This window comes from Cygnus atratus, chromosome 3 (assembly GCF_013377495.2).
Source record: "Cygnus atratus isolate AKBS03 ecotype Queensland, Australia chromosome 3, CAtr_DNAZoo_HiC_assembly, whole genome shotgun sequence".
In the NCBI taxonomy this organism is placed as follows: domain Eukaryota; kingdom Metazoa; phylum Chordata; class Aves; order Anseriformes; family Anatidae; genus Cygnus; species Cygnus atratus.
This window is the reverse complement of record NC_066364.1, coordinates 81,905,712-81,918,173: the sequence shown is the minus strand read 5'-3', so window position 1 is coordinate 81,918,173 and position 12,462 is coordinate 81,905,712. Positions and strand designations below refer to the sequence as shown.

The following is a 12,462-nucleotide window of genomic DNA, read 5'->3' as shown; positions in this document are numbered from 1 at the left end:
CATTCATGCCAAACAATGCTATGAAAGCTACTTTTCCTGTCATGACTATTTTGAAATCATTCTTCAACTACTCCTGACCTCACTACTTCAACTGCAGTCTAAATGAAGATTCTCACCAAGCTATCTTCCCTTTAACCCAAATTTATTTGTACTAAAAATGGCAAAGCAGCTTAACCTACAATTCAAGTCTTCACCCTCTAACTTAAAATTAAACTTTCGATCTACTAGAAATGAAAATGTCCAGAATCATTCTTAAAGAACATGATGTTTACAACCAACATGGTGCACAACACTGCACACATCTCTTTCTTTCTGAAACTGAAAGTTAGCAGCGAGGCTTACATGAATGCTGGAGGTGAAGGTACTTGGTTGCTTAGGTGCAAAGAGAAGAGTAGGTTCCAGATGTGAGGGTGTCACTTATTAGTGTTTCCTGACTTGGTAAATGGTAACAAATTAGGCCTTGTGAAATACCACAAAATGTCACATTGTGATGAGATAAATGTCCTTTCAGTCATCCAGATAGGGAACAAACCCCAAAAGCAATCCAAAAAGGCCAGAAGGCTATATTCAGACTGCAAGTCTGCCAGAATCAGTCTGGTGGGCTCAATGGCACACTGCAGAACATTGCTCTAACATTTTTGCTCATTTTGGAGATCAATCTTACAAACACACATGGTTATTGAAACACTGATAATACAGATTTATGTTATGAATTCTCTGAGCTTCAAAGACTTATATAAACCCTTTTTATGTGATGACAAAGTGGTGTGAGATATGTACACTTTGTTTTGATGAGAAATGAGACTATTATTTATAAATAGGTAGAAAATAAAAATGTAAATCCTATATTGGCTTGCTCTTGCCAACAATATAGATTTTGGATGGCATTTACTCTGCTTTTTCATCATTATCCAGCAATGAAAAAAAACAGTAAAACTATATTAGAGAAATGATATATCTTGGCTGGTTCCTTGCGGTTCATCTCCAGACCACTCACATGTCTGCTATTTCACTGAGGCTACATAGGACAATGAAAGAATCAGACTTCATGTTACTATTATTTTTAAATATTTTTTTTGTGTGTGGTAAGGGCCAGATTTTTGAAAATATGTCTCCAGCAGGGTCTGCTAAGCACATTACAAAAACTGCCTTTGCATTCCTCTCTCCTTCATCCAGCTTCACCAGACACACCTTGTTCTTTTCATAAGTCTCAAATTTATACTTTCAAAAATTAATTTGAACTTCAGTTCTTTTCCAACACTTCCAACAAGCTGCTCTCTTCATTTGATGACCATATTTTATTAGCGTAGGAAGACCTTTATGTGCACAGGTGGGGGGGGGTAGGTGGGGAAGCTTTTGAAACCTCTTATTTTCAAGCTATAACACTTTCTATCTGACCGCAAATCAGACAAATTGCTGTAGCATAATGTAGAACAAAAATGTCAAATAGCCAAGTAATGCACCTTTAAAATGTATTTAAATAGATTCAGTAAAAGTGGCAGCCAAAACTTGGTGATAGTTTTAAATAAAAGCTTATGGGAATAATATAGAATTCAGTACAATTCAAAGATATTTTTTCCCCTAAAATTCCACTTTTTCTTCTGATTCACTTCTACTTACATCCAAAGGAGGAAAAGTACCTGTGACATTGATCTTCCAATGATATTTTCAAAAAGGTAGACACATTCCAAGCTATCAAAAGCCACTCTTACAAAGACAGTTATTAAATAGCTCATTTATCATATGATTTCCTCATTTTCAAATACAACTATAGCTGGCTCCCATCACTGGTAGACATTTAAATAAGAAAATGAAACGTTACTTAGGGGTAAACTAGTATCAAATCCTGGGGACAGTATTAGTACTACTGAGATTATCAAGATGACTGTTTTATAGAAGCAATTTAATATACTCAGGTATTCAGGCTACTCAACACGCAAATGATAGCATTTGTAATATACAAAAGCACTTACTGAACCAGTTCACACAGACCTAGATGTTATTCTCAGGAAATGTCAGGAAATCTTTAGTTCCAGTCTTGTCCAGTTTAAATAACCCCCTTTAGGGATATATTGAGCACTGCTTGCCTAACATACCAGCTCATAAGACAGCATGGTTCCCTGTGGGTCTAACATTTACTCAAAACAAAAATCCTCATTACAGAATGGAACCTGTGATAATACAGTGATAGGAATTATTCTCTAAAAAGCAGGTCTTGCTAAGCATCATTGCCAGTGTAACACCTCTAAATATTCTGTTTCTATTAGAGAAACAGCTATTTGGAGAAAGGCTGTCTTGGCTTGGAACAAGAAAATGCTAATAACAATGCCACTCAGTGAGGAAGATGGTCTTAATTTCTCTGTCCCTTAAATTACACATGAAAAAAAAATTAACCCACAACTTCTAGATTGATAAAAAGAGAACCTTAAAGCTTGCACTAGCCATTTTTCTAGGATTATGTAAGAGACTCTGGTATAACTGCAGTCCCAAATTTTTTGGGAGCTTTTGTGAAGTTCCTTGGAGTTTGAGCCTATTTATTCATAGCAACGGGAATGCAGAAGACGAAAAGCATTATTCCCTAAAGCACTTGAGACAAAGCTGAGAGCTAGCAGCCACTCAGTTCCAGTTCCAACCATATCACTGACTCATTGTGTGGGTTTGGGATAGCTTGCTGTCTCCTGGCCCCAATCCTGCAAGAAGATTCAAGTGGTTGGACAGAGCCTCAATGAAGCCAATACAACCTATACTTATGCTTCTACAGCAAGAGATGTCATTAGAAAAGCAAAAGGTAGCACATCAAAGTCTCATTACTAGGAGGCTTAGTTTATGACCAAGTTGTAACTGGAAGCCGAGAATACTGTACAAATATACAGCTGTATATATAAAAGCCAGCAAATTGGTGAAATATATAGACAAAGGCAGTCATTAGCCTTCCGCAACATTAAGTCATAAACCTGAGCTGGTATCAGTTTCTGCAGTGCACAAGTAAATTTTCCAAAGACCAACCATTAAGCTTAATAATTATTTTATTAAATTTAAGATTAAAATAGTCTAATCTTTCCAGAACAGAAGAATATGTTTTGATATAAACATCAATACCATTTAAACTGCAAGATCTAGAAAAACAGATAAAGGGTTCTCTCTGAGATAAAGACAATAGTCTCAATTCAGTTCGAAAATATTTTTTAATTGCTACTGGCAATTCTTCTCAACTTCTTAGGTTTTCTCCACTGCTCCTGAATGATTCTTCATCTTTCTGACTATCAAATTCACAAGATTTGGGCAAAAATACCTTGCTTCTGTCAACTCATTATTAGTTCAAGTCCTGTTTTTACTGTAGCAAATTCCCGCATATCCTCCTCTTGCTCAGACCTTTCCTGCACTACTTCCCACTGACTTCAGTGTGGGTATGCAAGGCAATAATCTAAGACGAAGATGTGCAAAAATTGTGTGAACTCCAGCTGTTATATCAGGAAGACTGGCTTAACTATTCATCTATGGTCAGTTGCTAGAGCTTCACAAAGAGGTTCATGGATCTAATTCAGTGTTGGGAAAAGGGAAGGGGATGTTTTGAGAAAACACAAGAGCAATCTGTGCTCCTCCCAACAGCCACAAAAAGGGGAAAAAAAATGCAGACAATGACATACTTCCAGGCTCCAGGCCAAAGTGACGCTGCTGCTCTACCAATGTTGAGAACAAAGCACTCAGAGCATGAAACAGTTAACAAGACATTCCTAGGAAAGGAGCAGGGATTCAATTGTCATGGCCTGTGTGGAAAGATAGGCTGCCACTGAGGGGGGCTGTGGAAAAAAAGAGTCTGAGGAAGGTGGGTGTTCCTCAGCGCCTGAGAATTATGACCCTTAGGCAAAGGCAGGCATGTGTATAGATTGATTTATTGTTTTGAAGATCTGTTTCTACTTAAACTATTTAGTTCTATGCAACTAATACATTCTGTTATAGAGGTTGTTTGGTCCCTTTATAGAGCTATTGCTCTCAAGTGCAACCAAATATTCAGTTAGAAGTGGGACAGTAACTCCAGGCATGATCAGAGAATGGGTGAGAGAGGGAGGTGCTAAGGGAGCCTAACAGGGTCAGGGGAGGTTCAGGTTGGATATTAGCAAAACATTCTTTACTGAGAGGGTGGTCAGGCAATGGAACAGGCTCCCCAGGGAAGTGGTCACAGCAATGAGTCTGCCAGAGTTCAAGCAGCGTTTGGACAACGCTCTCAGAAAAATGGCTTGATTTTTGGGTGGTCCTGTGTGGAGCCAGGAGTAGCTGGACTCAGTGATTCTTGTGGGCCCCTTCCAACTCAGGATATTCTAAGATTTTATGAACTGGCACATGGAGTGCTCTTGAAGAAGCCAGGAGGTACAGTTAACATGGTGTGATGGGAATTATTCAAAAAGCTTACAGTGTGCTAAGATGCTTTGCTAGACTGATTACATCTTGACAAATCATCTCACTTCATACTTTTCAATTGTTTCTCAAACTCACTTTATTTCAGTAAACTGTCTTTGGCTCATTTGCTATCAAGCTGTCCCAACTCATGCCAATCTTGGCTTAAAAGCGAGCATATCAGTTTGACAAGAAAGATAGAATCAGCTGCATTACCTTTATCAATTTTTACTTGTTTCTTTTCCCAAGTCATTTCTTGGGAATCCAGAGGGACCTGGATGGGCTTGAGAGGTGGTCCTGTGAGAACCTCATGAGGTTCAACAAGGCCAAGTGCAAGGTTCTGCACCTGTGTCAGGGCAATCCCAAGCACAAATACAGGCTGGACAGAGAATGGATTGAGAGCAGCCCTGATAAAAAGGAGTTGAGGGTGTTCATCGATAAGAAGCTCAAAACGAGCCAGCGATGTGTGCCCGCAACCCAGAAAGACAATTGTATTGTGGGCTGCATCAAAGGAAGTGTGGTCAGCAGGTCAAGGGAGATGCTTCTCCTCCTCTACCTAGCTCGCATGAGACCTCACCTAGAGTGCCGCATTCATCTCTGGGGCCCCAACATAAGAAGGATTTGGACCTGTAGGAGTGAGTCCAGAGGAGGGCCACGAGGATGATCAATGTGCTGGAGCACCTCTCCTATGAAGACAAGCTAAGGGAGCTTTTTCAGCCTGGAGAAGTGAAGGCTCCTGAGAGACCTTATAGCATCCTTCCAAGTACCTAAAGGGGGCCTACAAGAAAGCTGGAAGAAAGACTCTTCATCAGGGATTGAAGCGATAGGACAAGGAGCAATGACGTTAAACCAAAAGAGGGTAGATTTAGATTAGATATAAGGAAGACATTCCTTATTGTGAGAGCTGTGAGACACTGGAACAGGTTGCCTAGAGAAGTTATGGCCACATTTTCTCAAGGCCAGGGTTGGATGGGGCTTTGAACAACCTGGTCTAGTGGAAGGTGTCCATGCCAGTGAGGGTGGGGTTGGAACTAGATGATCATTTAGGGTCCCTTCCAAGCCAAACCATTCTATGATTCTTGTTTTTGCCTTAATAAGGACATAATCTTAACAAAACAAAATTAAAGTAATCTTCTCAGTCTAGACAACCAGAGAGTTGCTTAACTCTATGTAGCAATCTGAAGAGCAGGGGTATTAATAGCAGTGGACACAACACCAGGCCCAGGGCAGATTCCATGAATGCATAAGAATGTTCAGAACTTGTATCTGGACAAATATATGTCCTTGAATATTAATTAAGTTTATCTAAAATATTGCTTTCATTATTTCAGAAAGGATAATCTTCTGAAAAGCCCCAACAATAAGAAAACAGGTAGGGAACATACAGTAGTAAGCAATTAGTTTAAAACGAACAAGAGAATGAACAGCTAGACACCTACAGAGCCCAAGAATTAACATCTCAAATGCAACCACTTAGAAACATTCAGAGACTCTAACAAGCATTACCCATAACAAAGTAGTTTCTTTTTTCCACCAAAACGAAAACACCCTTCTCCAGCACTTCCACCTCCTTATACCTTGTATTTATTGTGAGACAAACTTACATAAACTATGGTTAAGTTTAAAGACTCTGTGAGATGAATATGCAATTTACACTTTGGCTTGTATACAGGAAAAAGGAACCAGATGTCCTTACAAACCCAAAAGACGGAGTAGCTTTATCTACCTTCTAGACCAAAAGCCAGCCTGGCCACAATCTTATCAAGGCTTAGAGAACTTCTGTCATCATTCAATCCATTGAGAAGGGGAGCCACTTTCCTGCCACTAAATATTAATAATTTTGTCTGAAGTATCTGTGGCAGACAGATTAATTTCTTACTGGCTCCATCTAGGCTTGGTAGCCTTACACTTCACTAGCAAGTACTATGACATGACAAATGTAAGCACAGTGAGAAGGCTGGAATGTTATATGCCTTAGATAGTAGAGCTGTTCACAAAAACTTCCACGATAAACTCACAGAGACATTACTTTTACAGTTTGACAGTGTAGTTCATGAAACCCAGAAGAAATTTTTCTGCAGATATACTGTATTTTCTAACAAAGCAAAAGCTGATGCCAATATTCCTTATATTCCTAAACATTTATTATCAGATAAATAAAAGGTGTTTTGCATGCCAAAATACTTTACATAGGTTAGTCCGCAGTGGAGATAACTTTTTCATAATAATAACACCACCTTTACAAATAATTAAAAGAAAAATCCCCAGCAAAAATATCAAGTGCCAGATGTCCTTAAGATATCAAGAACAGAAAACTTTTAAAATGTTTATTGGAAAACTCTTCCAAGAGCAATGGACCTAGATTTTTTTCTTTGACTCAGTCACTAAAAAATTAGAATGACTTTTTGGTAAGGAGTTTCTCTTCAGTAAAAAGAAAAAAAATAAATAAAAATAAAAAAATAATTAATAACAATAATAAAAATTAGAGTAACTGTTAGGGAAAATTACAATTCCCAACATAAAAGTATAGTAAAAAAATGTAGAGCTTTTACTTTCATGCCAATAGTATTGAAGTGATGACATAGATATGATTCAGTAACTGACTGCAAAGACTTTATACAGATAAGAAGCACATTTTAACATACCTGTTCCCATCAAACTGACTGATGAAACCTAACCTCTGCCTACCAAGAAAGAGATTCTGTATTAGACTATCCTGACATCCCTCCCAGCTCTTTGCCCGGCTGCTTCAAGGACCATGGGGTAGACAATGGCTGGTTGAAAGATGCAGTGATTGATCATACTTTGGCTCAGAGGACCAAAGAAAAATAGATTAAAATGTTTTAATTTGGCCACTTAACACAGAGAGTAACCTGTAGTGGGACCCAGATTACGACCCCTCCTTAGTTAACTGTGTAGAACAGATTTTTGGGAATACTTCTCATATTTTCTTCCATGTGTATCATGTTAAAGTGGCCTAAAATATGAGGCTTTGAAGCCAAATGAATTGAAAATGAGACCTTCCAATTTGAAGTCCTACTGCTATCCACAACACACTTTACAACGCTCTGAAATAATTTCAGTTTGGAGGTATTGTTTTGTGGAAGTGAAGTCTTTCTAATTTGGCTTGACAGAGATGAAATGAATGTTGAAGTATCTTATTAACCTACGGAAAAGAACTATTTGGTTTTACTCATCATTTGGTTTTTACTGGCAACAATATTTTTTGTGATCTAGATGACTGTTCTTATCTGTTTAGAAATAAACACATGCATAAATGCAAAAAAAAATGATACTTTATTAAAATCTGTGTTTTAAAGATGATAACTTTAGTATTAAAGGAAGTTTCATCTTGAAAATGTAATAACACGAAAAATAAAGTCTTAAGGATATCTATAATTCTAATAAAATGCGAAGAGGCATATGACCACTTAAATATCTATTTCCTGACTTCTGCCATCAAATTCATGTATTTTTCTTGTCAAAGTGGCCAATATTACAGGCTATACCTATCTACCTTCAGGCAAGATGGAAATCACTTTCCTCCAGAATTTGCATATGAAAATTGAGGTTGCTCTAAGAAAAGTTCGTCATCACCTTCCGATGTTTTTCTTGGAACTGAAGCAAAGATTGCTCTCAAAGAAGCTGGCTGCATTCTGGGCTACTTGGTTAGGAAACTCAACAGCAAATAAGGCAAGAGAACAAGACTGGAGGTGAAGTAAAACCAGCAACATAATGAGCAAGCAAAAAGAAACGAAACTCGGGAATGAACAGAAACGTGAAACCATGTGTTTGCTCTAAAACACTGAAGCAGTAAATGGGGTAAAAAGAAGGAAAAAATTGCAATGTGTAAAAAAGAACGAGAAAAGTCTTGGTGAATAGATTATATGGAGAAGGAGACCATCTTAAAGATGATATGGTGACACCTTGTGCAGATGAGTAGCTATGTTGGGTATACTGGGCCATACATATATTACGGGATTGACAGTACAAGCAAATATGAGAAATGAGTAAAAAGAATAGATCACTAGAAAGAAAATAAAGTTAGAAGAAGTCAGCTGGAGAACCACAGAATTAGAGATATCAAGTGCAGAAGCCAGGAAAATAAGATGCCTCCAACCTTGCTGTATCAGGTAACAAGACTTGTATCAAAAGTTGCCTATTCATAATTATATACTGACATCAAAACAACTGCTGAAACAGCAAGGTTCTTAACAAAAACGTAAAAAACACAGACTGTTCCTTGTACTCATGCTATAATACATGCATGCAGCCATGCACTTATACTTAATGGATGTTGTCATTATGATAGCTGTATGCACTGGTTTGGCAAAATGTCTCAGTATAGAGGAATACAACATCTTCAGTAGACAGAGACCAGTCTGGGTTGTGGTAGGTTTTAAGTCATTGCAAGTGCCTTGAACTTTTGGGGACTAATATTTTAATGCCAAATGCTTTTTTTTTTTTTGGTAAAACATTATGATATTTTAATGCACCTCAAATACCAGTGTAATCACTTTGCCTGGGAATGAAAACATTTACAGGTATTGAAATTGTAGCACTTCTTGTCCAAAAAAAAAAATCTGTTTAAAACTTTTAGTGAAAAATTGCACCACTAATCTCCAAGTATCTATTGATTATGTCTGGCTGATTTTTTATTTTTATTTTTTTAAACCACAGGCAGTCATTCTCTCTTTCAAGAGCTAGCAAACAGGAAAGGGCTTCAAAATCTGAAAAGATCACCATGGGGTAGGAACCACAGTATCACCGTTTGACTATATCCTCAACTGTAACGCCCAATCTGATATTAGAGCCATGAAAACAAGTGGTAAACTTCATTATGAGATGATGAATGGTATCTGCCTCCTTTTATGCACAGCATATACTAGAATGCAATGCAAAATGCCTGCATGGCACTACATCACCAAGTAAATAAAGAGACTGCTGAAAAATCCTTCTGCTGATTACTTGGGGGCATTCTAGAATCTGGCCTGATGAAAGTCACAACACTTAAGAGAGATCAGAGACTTGGAATATTTTTTTATACTAGATCTTTCATTTTGTTCAAGCTTACAATTGATACACAATGGTTTGTGTACAATTTCAAATAGAAATATTTGTTCCAGTCTTATAAAACACTGGGGGGGGGGGGGGGGGGGGGGGAAGAGAGGGGACTTAAGGTTTTTAAAAGGAATTTCTACCAGAGATCCAGCTTGAGAAATGTATCTCAAAATTTTTATTTTTCACACTTTTCCTTCAAAAGCAATGCTAAAAATGAAAGTTAATGCTCTCGTCCCCTAACCAAAAAACCCTGATGTTTTCATTGAAAAAAAAGTACTAATTGCCAGAAGTGCACAAGGAAGAAAAAAAAATACTGAAATATTGAGCAATATGTCTCAGCTGGACACCAAACTGTCTCTTTGTGAGGCACTGCCTCAAAGGATTCTTCCTAGCTTCTGAATCTGTGCTGTATTTGACTTCTTTCAAGTATGTTTTCCAATGTCTATAATTTAACACAGTATTTTCTGATCAGAAAGCTATTTTAATCAAGTTAAAATTTTGAAATACTCTCAGAAACTGAGGAACATTTCAATTGTTCAATTCAAAGACACAAGCTGAATACTGTTTTGAAATGTTATTATAACTACCCATTGTTAAACAAAGCCTAGCAGCATGCAGCCCAGTTGATTAGATAGAAATAAGGAGAGTGAGATTCAAGTTCCCAAGCCAGAAAACGTGTCTGCTTACTAACATCATGCTAGGAGCTTTTAGTTTGTATCACAACAGCATGCCAAGCAAAATGTGACCCCATTGAACATACTCCGCGTTTCCATCATTTTCCTCTCATATTTCCAGTCTCTATACATTTTTTCTACTCTTTTCTTCCATTTCCACATTTCTTTGCAAGTACATATTCCCATGTCCCCGGATTTCTCACTCTCAAGTCTGATTCACTGGTTCCTATTATAAACGTTAACAAAATATCCCTTAAATTACCCTGAGAGGACATTGCTTGCGCTACGGGATTTAATGCCCTCCTCTGCAAACAGAAGTGGCAGCTTACCAGTATGCTCCTCACTGTGCAATGTACAGATATCCAATGCCAGACTTTAAATTGCTCAACAGCAAGTTTTAAATCATCCTGCCAAGGAGTCTGTAGGGAGACATACCAGTCTTTCTGCAGAGAGAGATCAATGAGCTGTGGAGACATGCTGGCCAGGAATCTCCCTTTCATCTAGATATACACAGTGTGACACACCAGGTGCCAGCTTAACTGCTATTCTTACGGGAATGGGCAACTTTTACATTTGAGAGACAAGTGCTTTTTTTTTTTTTATTATAGATTATTTTTAATGTGTCAAAGATTTATCGTGGGAGTTAAAGGGTTGAATAAAGCCAGCCAAAAGATATTCTCTAGCTTAGTGTGATGCAAGATAACAGGGACTTACAGAATTTTACCATGTTGATCCTGCTTATGAACTCTCTTTTGCTGGCATCCCTGACAAAGTTATTCTCCGTTCAGTGACGTGCCTTTTCATAAAGGCAAGGGTCAGTGTGAGTCCATGAGCAATATTTACCTTATGCACATACTTAAAAGGTATGTATATCTGCCCGTGTCCCCCTCTACTTTTCTCTTCCTGTCTAGAAATTCTAGTTTAATTCCCCTATTTATGTAAATCTTTGCAAGTTTTGCACAGGCCATGGCATGGCAAACATAGTCTGAAGAAACTGACACTTAGGGCAGGAGCAGGCAAACGAGCGTCAGTATCCCACTTGCACCCTGAGAAAGGGAAGGTGGATCTGTGGCCTTGTAAAAATGCTTCTGCCTTGATCTGTTTCTACTAAGCTCTGAATCTGCATCTAAGGTCTAATGATATTAACCTTTGACAACAATGGAACTTTTCTTTATTCCAACTTCATTTAAACATAAAAGTTCTTAAAAGACTGTCTGCTTTTTTGTTACTGTCATAAACCAGGATGTATACCCCATCTGTAAAGAAAAGATGAAGTTACAGTCCTAATGATGCTTGTTGCTGTCCACATCCAATGAGATTTTTTTCAAAATAATTGTATTTTTAGCTACCAAGGATTTGCAAACTATATCTACACAGCAGCTGTTTCACCTTCCCAACCCCCCCCCCCCACACACTCCCTCCTATTCTTTTAATTGATCATAACTTTTCAAGACTTCCTTCTGCAGAGGTTTAATAGGTGTTGCCTCATGAGCTCTTATACCTTTGCAGTCCTAGGACAGGCTGTTTTTGCCTCGTTCCCAAGAAAACAGTAGGGTCTGGGCCTGTAGGCCTTTGCTGGACATCAAGAAAAACTAAAATATTTCTTTCTCCAGTGCTAGGCTGGAATAATAAATTTAACGCTGAATATCTTTACCTCAGAAATATAAAGAAACCAAGATAAAAAGGAGAACAAAGACAGAAATTTATGAGAAAAAGATTAAGATATTAACTTTGCCAGTTTGCATGAGACACCTGCTCTCTCTACAGGAGAGAAATATGAATTTCAAGAGTGGTGGTGTGATTCCTTAAGAGTTTTCCTAAGGTGAGACTTTTGCATAATTGTCACTGCAGTTGTGCATTATCTGACAGTATACATTCAGAGGTATATATATACATCTCAGGGTATTTAGAAAATGAATTAAATGTATAGGTTATAAGGATGCTGAATAAGCATAAGAAGTTTGTAAGGTTCAAAATCATATTCTTTTTTCAAACAGCATTGAAAAGGAATTAGGCAATACGTCAGCTCTTCTTGGCTTTCTTGCTGATCACATATAAAGTGCAAGCTGTACTGTCAGACACCATTCAGGAGTTTTCAAAGTACAAATACAAAGCATATCCTACCAGTGACAATTTAGAAATATAATGAAAGGACAATAAGACCAAAATTTAAGGACTCAAACCAGGCCTCACTGAGTTTTTGTTTGTTTGCTGTAAGTTGCTTAATGAGAAAAAAAATTATATTACATTTAAAATTTTCATTTAAAGGTGTTTAGCATCACAAATTTAGCCTAAAATATTTTTTCGAAATTTATAAATAATCCAGATAACA

The 12,462-nt window shown here is 37.6% G+C and overlaps 1 protein-coding gene across 1 annotated transcript in view; it reads right to left on the bottom strand.

Annotated features, from left to right (window-relative positions):
- Positions 1-12,462, bottom strand: part of FMN2 (formin 2) — a 158,860-nt gene that overhangs the window by 3,799 nt on the left and 142,599 nt on the right. The window lies entirely within an intron of this gene.